General features: G+C 35.4%; 1 pseudogene; it reads right to left on the reverse strand.

Annotated features, from left to right (window-relative positions):
* Positions 1 to 4,583: 4,583 nt before the first annotated feature.
* LOC114024069 lies at positions 4,584 to 5,505 on the reverse strand (annotated as a pseudogene).
* Between the last annotated feature and the right edge of the window lie 7,185 nt (positions 5,506 to 12,690).

Raw genomic sequence — 12,690 nt, forward strand, 5'->3', positions numbered from 1 at the left:
AGTAAGTGTTTAATAAATTCTTACAAATTAAATTGTTGATAGAAAGGAATAGGGCTCTCTTTTCCATTGACATGAGATGGTGAGAAATGAATAAGGGTAAAGATGTAAATCAATTTTGAAGTGGCAAGTGAAGTGTGGTGACAGATGAAGAAGAGGAAGATTAGGAAACTCTTAAGAGATGATATCAACCTGTGCACTAAAATAGGAATTCAAGTCATCCACTGAAAATATGGGAAGATGTGTTGGATTAGCAGTGTGAGCAATATGGAAAATGTTTAGAACAAAGATTAGATAAATCAAAAAAGAATTTTATGAGATAAAGAAAAGCTTTGCTAATTAGAAACAGGAGTCAAGTTGATTTTGGATAGCATGAATTTGTAGTAAATTCAGTCATCAGGTTTTTATGGCCTTCTCCAGCAATATGAGGGATTGTGAAAAAATAAAATTATAGCAAGGTTCCTCTAGAATTGAGAATGGGCATGGTAGGAAGTTGAGGGAGCAACAGACTCTAGTCTAGATCAGAGCTCAGCATGGACATAATCAAGCATGAGGATTAGGCAGCTTAAGCAGTCAAGTCAACACAAAATTGAGATGATCAACTAGGAGAAGAGGAAAGGATGGATATAGCAATAAAGATGGGCAGTAACTAAGGGATAGAGACTGGACCTGTGATGTCAAAGGTATAGGGAACTTCCAGATAAGGGAACTCCCTCTACCAATGCAAGTCATCACCTTCTCTGCAACTTATAGTCTTTTTTATTCATTTATTTTATTTTGAATTTAACAAACACCAAATAAAGTCAAGAATGTACCTAAAACTCTGCAAAACCAGGTTTTCCTGGGTTCAAGGTCACTTCTTTTTCCACTATGGGAACTGCCTCTCAAATAAGTAAGGAGGAATGAAAATTCTAATTCTTGTTTGATCGTTAAATTTTTATTCTTACCCTCTAATCCTGAAACATCTCCCATCAGGAAATGGGATCAGTTTCATTTTCTAGGTATGTCCATAATTCAGAACCTTCACACTGTCTTCCAGTTGTTCTCACCTCTTGCTGATTCCCTGCCTCCATTGCATTCTATGCTCTCAGAAGACAATGGCCCACTCAAATTATCCTGTGGAATGAGCAATCCTGTCATTAGAATTATCTCTTCATAGTGAAAACATAGAGTGATGGTCAGTCTGTTCCTCATTCTAGAGAATTTTTTCTTATCTTTCCCACCTACCTGTACTGTCTCTGCATACGATATGGTAGCATTGTCCAGAAGCCAAAAGCTTAGCTTCTCTTATGTGTAGTGAACAGAACTACTAAAAGATGTATAAAGTGCTTCCATAATAGAAAGGCAGCTAATTATCAGCACTGGAGGGAAGTGGCCAAATGATGTTACAGAAAATAAGATTGCTAGCCTGATATTGTTTGGCCAGAATATTGTCTCTTAGGAATCTGTTTTCCCCAGGTAACCAAGAGAAAAGGCTATTAATGTAGTATAGCAAAAGAAAGATGTAAATGTGAAAAAGGCCCTTTTGATCTTTTCTTGATCTAATTTGAAATCTTTATTTTTTAATGTTAATACCGAGGAAATTTTTTTAACTTTCACATTTTTAATCAAAATTATTTACTCTTCCAAAATTCCAATCTGATTCTTGAATCACTGAAAAAAAGAAAATAAGTGGAAATTCCAGATTGAATGGAATAATTTTAAAATACAGGGTGTATAGCATCAATCAAAATTTCATTTAAAGGTAAGACATTCTTACTTTCATTAAAAATAAAATACACAATGTTAACATCAGACCATCAAAATTAAAGAAAACACCCATCCGTTGACCATCAAAATGTGTTATGCTAGATAACCTCTGAATCTACACTTTAGAGAATAACCAAGACCATTCTTTCAGCATTTGCAAGATAATTTAAAAGTGATAATTCTCTGGGAATATTAAAATTAGCTAAGGTCTTTGTCTCTTTTCCCAATAATAACCTCATAAAGTATCCACCTAGACCAAAATGACCCCATAGAACTCAGCATCATAGATAAGACCCTAAATATCCCCAGTGTTGGCCAACCTTGAGTAAATCAGAAAATACTTCATTTTCATTTTCTTATCTTCTTCAACCAGATACTGAACTTAGAAATCCCAAATTGTATATCTGAAAGCAGAAGTAGCAGATATGCCATTACTTTCCACCAATCACCATCCTGGAACTTCCAAAAAGGAGGAAATAATTCGAATGCATGTCAGAGAAGGGACTTTAGCTATACAAAGAGAAAAAGCCGAGAGGCCATTTTAGCAAATGTCTTACCCATTACTCCAATTTGGACATGAATTTTTAGGATTACAACAATCCAATCCTATCTCCAACCCTCCTGAGGCCTTGCTTTACTATATAAATATCCTGTAATAAATCTTTTGTTCAACATCCAAGTCTTGTATATGGGTTTTTTCCTTTTTCTTTCTAATGAGGATGCTGAGTTGCCATATGGTCATTCATTTGGAGAGGTTTTTGCTGCCAAATATAGGGACTCATAAAGAGAGACTTCAACTTCTGTGAATGTTTCCTAATTCACTGGTTGAAGGAACCAGGGGTATTTGATCTGGAGAAGAGCATTCTTAGATTCAGTGGTACAGCTGTTGTCAGGTGTTAGAAGGTCTATTGTTTGCAACAGGTATTAATATTATATGGTTAGCCCCAGAGGACAGAACCAGAAGCAATAAATAGAAATTATAGAGATTGAATTGATTAAAGGAAAATCTTCCTAAGTCATCCAAGAGTATAATGGATTGCCTCCAAAGGTAGTGGATTCCGCCCCACCCCCCAAAAAAATATTAAAGCAAAGGCTGGATGGCCACTTTTTGGTAATGTTGTAGACAGGATTTCTGTGCAGAAATGGGTTGGACACATGCTCCTTTGGTATCCTTGTGATCTCAAGAGAAAGTGAGGAAGGTCATTACATAGGGTGGACTCCTGTGGCAAGCCTATGGAGAACATGCAAGAATTACACATGTGATGGGCAGGCCATGGCATCTTCAACATTGGAGTGAACATCCAAATCAATGGGATCACAGAACCACTGGAGTGCCAGAGGCAGGATGGTGCTAGGTGTAGAAATCCCAGGTTGTGATAAAATACTGTTCTCTTAGTAAATAACTAGTTTCTAGCTTAGTAAATTAATTTGTGGAGATCAAAACTAGAGAAAGATTTAGAGAAAGCTTTGAAATAATGTCAGAATCTAACAAGAAAGTTTAAAAAAAGAATTAATGAGACATAATGAGTTCTAGGAAAACACTTCTGATTTAAATATTGTCAGAAACAAGAATATGAAATTGGGTTCGATGCACTACATGGGTGGAATTCGACAAGACTTAATGAACATTTGTTAAATGTTTACACATGGAAGTGTGGTATTGTGGATAGAAAGTCATCCTTGGAGTCATGAGGCTTTAGGTTTGTAGTTTCCACCATTGATATATACCGTCTCTGTGCCTCTAAACAAGTCACCTAATCTCCCAAAATCTAGGCAACTTCGTAAGACTGAAAGTTGCAGAAGAGTTGACAATTTGCTTTGATAAAGAGTTTGTTCATCGGGGAGTTCCATAAACAATGAAATCATGGATCTGGAACTTTAAAATAAAATGTTAGGAGGGAGGCTAGGTGGCACAGTGGATAGAGTTCCAGCCTTGGAGTCAGGAGTAAATGAATTGAAATCCGGCCTCAGACACTTGACACTTACTAGGTGTGTGACCCTGGGCAAGTCACTTAACCTTGATTGCCTCACCAAAAAGCAAAAACAAAAATAAATAAAAAAATAAATGCTAGGTATTGAGGCTACACAGAAACAAACAAACAAAAACAGATAGATAGATAGATAGATAGATAGATAGATAGATAGATAGATAGACAGACAGATAGATAGATGAGACAATCATTGCCTTTGAAGAGTTTTCATTCTATGAAGTAAAATGCAATATGTACTAGAAATTTGTGTTAGAAATTTGACAGCTATGGTAAGGATGTGTGTGTGTGTGTGTGTGTGTGTGTGTGTGTGTGTGTTCATAGAAGGAGGAGGGGTAATGGAGTGTACAGAGCAAATGAAAACCAAAAGATTATGAACCTGGGAGACTGGGAAGATGGAGGTGTCCTCAGAAGAAAGGCCTGCAGGAACTTCAGAATAGGTATAGGTTGGGTGGGAAAATAATGAGGAAGTTAGGTATTATAGTGGATACCATACTGGACTTAAAGTTGGGGAGTCCTGAGGTCAAATGTTGCCTCAGACATTTACTAGCTGTGTCATACTAGGAAAGTCACAACCTCCTTCATCACTTTTCTCATGTGTAGTATGGACATAATAATAACATCAAACTCAGAGGGTTTTTGCAAGGTTCAAATGAGATAACACATGTAAAATGCTTTGAAAATCTTAAAGAGCTATATAAATGCTAGCTATTTATTATATTTTATTATGTTGTATTACCTTTTAAATATGTTGTGTTTAAGATATCTATGGAACATACAATGGGAATATTTGGAACATGCCAGACTTAAAAAGAGCCTCAGGATTAACAGTCTTTAACCCCATTGAATTTAAGCAACCTTCTTTAAAAGTCAGCTACAAACTCTTCCCATTGCTACCTTCATCTCTTTGTTCCTGAATGTGTAGGTGACTGGGTTCAGAAATGGAGTAAGAACTGAATCAAAGATAGCAAGAAAGTTATGTAGGAAATGGCCACGTATAGAAAAGTATTATTGGGCCAAAGAATAAAACTACCACAGTGATGTGAGCTGCCAGAGTAGAAAAAGCCTTGGAAGAACCACCTGAAGAATGTTTTTGAACAGTAACCAGGATGAAAATGTAGGAAATAATCAGTACACAAAAGGATCCAAAAGAAATGAAACCACTCTTAGCGGTGACCATTGATTGCAATCTATAAGTCTCAGTGCAGGCTAGTTTGATGAACTGGGGAAGATCAAAGAAAAGGCTATCCAATTCATTAGGACCACAAAAAGGTAAGTTTACAACAAAAGCTAGTTGGACCAATGAGTGGATGAGGCCAATGATCCAGGCAACAATCAAAAGGAAAATGCACATTCTTGGGTCCATAATGGTCAAATAGTGGAGAGGTTTACATATGGCCACATATCTGTCAAAGGTCATGGCTATAAGCAACACCATCTCAGTGCCACCAAATGCATGAATAAGGAAGATCTGGGCAATGCAATCCCCAAAAGAAATTAACTTATGCTTCCTGAAAAGGTCACAAATCATTTTAGGGGCTGTGACTGAGCCAAAACCTAAGTCAGTCAAAGAGAGATTGGCCAGCAGGATATTCATAGGGGAATGTAAACGAGAATCAAAGGTCACACTGAGCAAAATGAGCATGTTTCCCAGAGTGCTCACCAGATAGAGTACAGAGGAGGACACAAAGAGGAGACACTGAATCTCCCATGAATCACAGAGCCCAAGGAACACAAACTGAGATACTTTAGAATGATTCTCTCCATCCATTGACTCCAATGGGTACAGCTGGATGTGATCTTGCCTAAAGGAAAAAGATGATACAGGAATCAGAATGCAAGAGAATAATATTACTATCCTGGTTTGAGAGATGTACAAGTTAGTAAAGTCAAATATTACTCTGATATGTCACAAACCAAGCAATATTCACATAATCTCTGAAATTGTTCAATATTGTTTTTTCTGCTTTTTCTTCTGCTTCTGTTTTTTCTGTTGATGGATAAGGTGAAAGTGTAAAAGAAGGATGCTAAGTTTTTAACAAATACTCTAAAACTCATCAGAGAATCCCCAAAACAATAGAACTCAAAGGGATCTCAAAAACCATCTAGTCCAACACAATAATTTTATAAATAGGGAAATTGGAGTTGGAATGAAGCAACTTGCTCAGGGTCAGACAAGTAATGTGACTGAGGTACATTTCAAGCACAGGTCTTACTGATTCCAGGTCCAGGGCTCCTTAAGCTCTACCTAAATACTCCAAGAGGTGAAAGAGATGCAGTAAACAGAGGAAGGTCATTTAATCGGAATGTAAAATGTTGAACTAATAAGATAAATAGAAGAAAAAGGTATAAATTCCAAGGAGTAATATGGAGAAGAAAAGTATTCATTATAGGTCTTGTAATTACCCAAAATAATTCCATGAAGTCTCTTTTGGAAATTACCTTAAAAGCATGAGATACATTCTTTTAAAAATCCTCAGTGGGAACAAATCTTTGACCTTAGAAAATGACTAGGATTTTAAGAAATAACCAAAAAAATTGTTTAAACTCAAGTGTGGTTAAGACAAGAGGACCTTAAGGTGGATTAATGTCATTTCAGGTTCACAGCTAGCTGTAACTATAAAGTGATGAGACAAATGTTCTTTTTTGCCTCATAAAATAGTTCTGGAGAAAATTCCAAACTGTCTTATTCCCAATGACATGAGACATAAGTTGTAGTAAATATAATTAAGTTTTTTATCTAAAGTTTGGAGACAAGTATAAAGACAGGATGTCAGAGGAAGCAGAAAAACAAGCTCAGGAAATTACACAACCAGAAAGAAATGGAATCTACAGAGACTGACATGACAGATCTAAAGGAAACAACAAGGAGGGATATTATCAGAACTATCTAACTTGGTTCTACCTCATACCATCCCATTGTCAAAATGGAAAATGTCAAAAGTTGAAAGGGTCATGGGGAAAACAGCATTTTAATTCTCTGTTGATATAACTGTGAATTGGCCTAGTCATTATGGAAATGATTTGGAACTATGCCCCAAAATTTACTAAACTGAACATACCATTTGACCAGTGATGCCACTCTTAGGCCTATAACTCAGACTGATTAAAGAAAAAGGAAAAAAAGCAATACATATAAAAGTATTAATAGTAGTTCTTTTTGTGGCAGCAAAGAACTGAAAACTAAAGGGATGCCCATAATTTGTGAAATGGTTGAACAAATTATGGCATATGAATGTGATGGAATTACATTGATCAGAATTATTCTGATCAACATAATGACCAACTAGTATTCCAAATACCCAAGGATTAAACATGCTACTTACCTCCTTATAGAGTTAAGATGGACTGCAAGTGTAGCCTAAGTCCTATATATCTTGGAGATGGCCAACACAAGAATTTGTTTTACTTGATTATGCGTATTTGTTACAAGGGTTTTCTCCTTCTCTTTTTCTGTTGGAGAGTGGGTGGAAAGAAATGGAAAGAAAATAGATTTTAGTAAAGTAAATAAGAAAATAAAATTTAATTCAAAAAAGAATTACCAAAACTATTCTCAAAAAAAGAAAAAATTTTACTGTGATATTTCAAGAAACCATACAAGGAAACTTTTCAGAAATATTGAAAAACTAGAAAGCAATAAAATTTAAGGGCCACTAATAATACCAGAAATTCAATTCGATTCTTGGGTTCCTAATGGTCAAGTGCAGTGAATTTGTTACTGTCAGTCATTGAGAATACAACAAAAGTTGACAGATAACCAAAAGGAAAACCAACACATATATTTAAAAAAATCAAAGCAAAGTAACTTTTGGTAAAAATTAGAAATAAAAGAAGCTGCAGTATGATATGCTGACGACTGAAACATAAGACTATCTCCATTTAAAAACTGACATAGGATTATAGTATTTTAGACTTAGAGGTGGAAGTTCATCACTATTAAATGCAGAAATGGAAGGTGAAAGACTTGCTCAGGATTACACAACTAGTGTCAGAGGAAATATTTAAACTTAGATCTTCCTAAGTCTAAATTCACCTCTCTAGCAGCCATAATTTTGAAGAATGGGGCTAGAAAGAATTAACTGTATGGAAGTTTTTCACATTAGAAAAAAAAAAAACAAAAAGAGCATATGTACCCAAATCAATGTACAATTTGAAACTATGATAAATTACTTAATAGCTTGATGTAATTGAGGAACTGGGGAATGGAAATTGAGATGTAATGTGAAAAACGATAGAAATGTTACTTTGATCAACAGCTAAACGACACAAATGGGCTTGGATCACAAAAGGAGGAGGAAAAGGAAGAATAAGTTGATTTTAGCCAATGCAGAAAAATAATGAAAGGAAAAAGTAAAACAAAAAAAGAATAGAGTGCAGAAGAGGGTTCAATATGAGTGCTACAACAATCTTAGATATGGGTGAGGGGAAGGGACTCCAAGTTTTGTAAAATGTATTTCATAATGATTTAAATACAGGAATTGGGTTTAATGTTGTGTGATATATATTAAGGTTAGGGAAATGTTAGTATTAGTCAAAAAGAAAGATTGCATCCCCTTTTGATGAAATGAGTAATTTAACAAAGTATAGTAAAGGCTACGTCATTTCTGTTATGTCCCACTGTTAGTGACCCCATTTGGAGTTTTCTTAGCAAAGACACTAAAGTTGTTTGCCATTCTTTCTCCAGCTCATTTTACACATGAGGAACTGAGGCAAATACAGTTAAGTGATTTGCCCAGGGTCACACAGCTAATAAATATCTAAAGCCAGATTTGAACTCAGGAAAATAAGTCTTTCTGACTTTGGGCCCAGCACTCTATCCACTGAGTCAACTAACTGCCTAAGAAGACATATACAACAATTAAAACTTCAAATGTAAATGTATTTAATTCTCAGTAAAAAGAAAAAAATAATTATCAAATATACTAAAAATCACAAGTATTTCAGCACTCAGCTAATGGAATACGATAAATCAAGAAAAAATATAAATGAAAACATTAGTGATAGAATAGCACATGTAACTTTTTCAGATACACGTGGAATCTTTATAACATTCAGTTACCTCAGACAAGAGAATATTAGAAATCAAATGAGAAATGTTAAATGCTATAATTACAGATCACAACATAGTAAAAAACAGTAATCTCTAAGAAAAGCAAGATCGAGAAATAAAACTCAATGAAAAAAGTACTTGTTGAATAGCAGTTAATTTAAAAACCAAATTATACAAACAATACAAAAATTATGTGTGCATGTGAGTGTGTATATATACATATGTATCTATACAACATATCAAAATGTGTGCCTTACATTCATATATCACAATTTCTTTAGCTATTCCACAATTATTGAACACATGGGTTGTTTTTACCTGTCATGATGCATTGGGATGCAGTCAAATCAAAACTCAGGGAGCAGCTAGGTGGCACAGTGGATAGAGCACTGGCCCTGGAGTCAGAAGGACCTAAGTGCAAATCCAGTCTCAGACCAGACACCACTTGACACTCACTAGCTGTGTGACCCTGGGCAAATCACTTAACTCCAATTGTTTCACATTAAAAAAAAGTACACAAATCAAAGCTCAGAGCCAAAATGATATTCCTAAATCTTTTATAAACATGATAAAATAATAGAAAATTAATGAAGCCTATTGCTATCAATTAGCTAATTAGAAAATGAAAAGACTGATTCCCCAAAAGCAAGCACAAAACAAGAAATCATCAAAGTAAAGGAGAAATTTATAAAAATACAAAATGATCAAATTAATAAAATAGTCAATAAGATGAATAAGCCATTAATAAAATTAATTTTAAAAAAGAATAAGATCAAAATTTTTGAATCAGAAATGAGAAAGGTAAGATCATAATTAATGAAGTTTTTTTAAATCAGAGACAATCTTGTGCAACTAGATAAACTCCAATAAAACTTAGATTATTAAAATACAAAATTCTCAAGACTAATTAGAAAATAGATAACACAAATAAATAAATCTCAGAAAAAATTAAATTACTATTAACAAGTTGCCATTTGAAAGGATGAGATAAAATCACAAGGAAATTCTAGGAAAGATTCATCAAAGAAAAAAATTCCTATACAATGAAACTATTTTAAAAGTTAGAGATTCAATGAAGAAAATCTGGTCCTCCTCTCAAAACTTATAAAAATGTAAAAAGAAAAAAAGATAACTGCAGACCATTATCATTGACCATCAACATTAGAAAATATTGAAAAAGATACTACTGGGTAAAATTCAGCAATTTGTCCAAAATTAATCATTATAGTCAAGAAAGGCAGTTACAGAGGAAAAAGCACTGGCTCTGGATTCAGAGAATCTGAATTTCAGTTCTACATCTGATACTACCTGTGTGAACTTAGATAAGTCACTTAACCTTCTTGGACCTCAGTTTCTTCATCTGTAAAATTAATAAATTGGATTAAATTAATTCCAAGGTCCTTTCCTATTCTAGTTCTCTGATCTTATGATATTAAGAAGGTTTTATATCAAGAAATTAAGAATGGTTCAATAATAAAACTCAATTGGCATACTAAGGCACATAAGATGATCCATAAATATTATATAATTACATCAATAAATGCCCCCAAAAACTTTAATAAAATTACACCTTTTTTTTTTACTCTAAGAAGCTTAGGAGTAGAAAGGTTTTTTTTTCCCTTAACAGAATAAAGAGTTCTTATTTCAAATCAAGAATTAACATTTTAGGGGCAGCTAGGTGGCACAATGCATAGAGCACTAGTCCTGAAATCAGGAGGACCTGAGATCAAATCCAGCCTCAGACTAAACACTTGACACTTACTAGCTGTGTGACCCTGGGCAAGTCACTTAACCCCAATTGCCAAAACAAAAAAAAAAAAAGAATTAGCATTCTATTTAGTGTAGAAACATTAGAGGTTTTCCTACAAAGAATTAAGATAAAGTTGGGCTTTTTCTCCTCCAGTGCTAATATTAAATTAAAGTCTTCTCCCATTACCTCTTTCACATCTATCTCACATAAAGAGGTGACTTTCCTCCTTGCCAAGACTAACCTTTCTAAATACACAAGTGAATCCTCTCCATCTCCAGCAGATTGCTCCCTCTTCCATATCTACTGTCACTAATCTTCAATCTTTCCTTATCAATTGGTGACTTTCCTACTGCTTACAAACATGCTCATGTCTCCTCCATCTTTAGGAAATCCTCACTTGATACATCCATCCCTGATAGCTATCATCCCATGTCTTTCCTCCCTTTTGTGCCTTAACTCCTTAGGAAGCCTATCTATAATATATGTCTCCACTTCCTTTCCTTTCATGACTCATAGCTCTCTACGGTCTGACTAATAACCTCATCATTCAACCAACCCTTCTCCCTCCAAAGTTACCAATGATCTCTTAATTGCCAAATCTAAGGATTTTTTCTTAGTCTTCAGCCTTCTTAACCTCTCGGCAGCCTTTGACACTGTCTTTCACTCTTCTTGATACTCTTTTTTCTCTTGATTTTACTGACACTGCTCTCCCCTTGTTCTCCTGCTATATGTCAAGCCACTTTTCTGTCTCCTTTGCTGGATCATAGTGATCCAGATCATGTCCACTAACTGTGGGTATCTCCTCAGGTTTTGTCCTAGGCTTGTCTTCTCCATCTATGCTATTTCATGTGGCAATCTCATCAGCTCCCATGGATTTAATAATCATTTTCAAGTGGATGATTCTTAGACCTATTTTTCCAACTCTATTGTCTCTCCTAACTTCTACTCTCCCATCTCTAACTGCCTATTGGACGTCGGAAACTAGATGTTTCACAGACATCTTAAACTCAACATATCCAGAACTGAATTTGTTATCATTCCCTACCTCCCCTCTTCCTAACTTCCCTTTTACTACTAAGGGTACCACTGCTTTCTGAGTCCCTCCAGCTCACAACCCAGGTGTTATCTTTGACTTCTCACTCTCTTTCTCCTCCCATTTGTAATCTGTTGCCAAGTACTGTCAATTCTACCTTCATGTCCTATATACTTGCTTGTCTTCTTTGACCCTGCCACCACTCTGGTTCAGGTCATTATCACCTCCCCCTGAACTACTGCAATAGCCTGCTATTTGATCTTCCTGACTCATGATTTTCCCACTCATTCATCCTCTACTGAGCTACCAAAGTGATTTTCCTAAAGCACAGATCTGACTGAGTCTCTCTCTCTCTCTTTCTCTGTCTCTCTCTGTCTCTCTGTCTCTCTCTGTCTCTCTCTCTCTCTGTCTCTCTCTCTCTCTGTCTCTCTCTCTCTCTCTCTCTTTCTCAACTTCAATTACCCTCTATCACTTTCAACATCAAATATAAAATCCTCTATTAAGCATCCAAAACCCTTTATAACATGGCCCCCTCCTGCCCTTCTAGTCTTCCACCTTACTTCCCACCATATATTCTGTGATTAAGTGACTGGCTTCCTTGCTTTTCCTTACATAAGACTCTCTATCTTAGGACTCCAGTTTTTTTCACTGGTTATGACCAATGACTGAAATTCTCTCCTTCCTCATTTCTGACTCTGGCCTCTCTGCCTTCCTACAGGTTCAACTAAAATCCTACCTACCACAAGAAACCTTTTCAATCCCCTTTAATGCTAGTGTTTTCCCTGTGCTAATTATCTCCAATTTTCACTGAATGCATCTTGTTTGCAAATAGCTTCTTGTATATTCCCTCCCTTATTAAACTGTGAGTTCCTTGAGAGCCCCCTTTTTATTATTTCCAGTCCCTGGCATATGATAGGCACATAATAAATGCTTGTCGAAGGCAGTTTTCAAAGAAATCAAAGTACCTATAGTTATATAAAAATGCTTTAAATAATTATTGATTAGAGAAATGCAAATTAAAGCAACTCTGAGGTACCACCTCACACCTATCAGATTGACTAATATGATAAAAAAGAAGAATGATGGATGTTGGAGGAAATGTGGGAAAAGTGGGACACTAATG

The sequence above is a fragment of the Vombatus ursinus genome, unplaced genomic scaffold (genome assembly GCF_900497805.2).
Source record: "Vombatus ursinus unplaced genomic scaffold, bare-nosed wombat genome assembly UNPS02004496.1, whole genome shotgun sequence".
In the NCBI taxonomy this organism is placed as follows: domain Eukaryota; kingdom Metazoa; phylum Chordata; class Mammalia; order Diprotodontia; family Vombatidae; genus Vombatus; species Vombatus ursinus.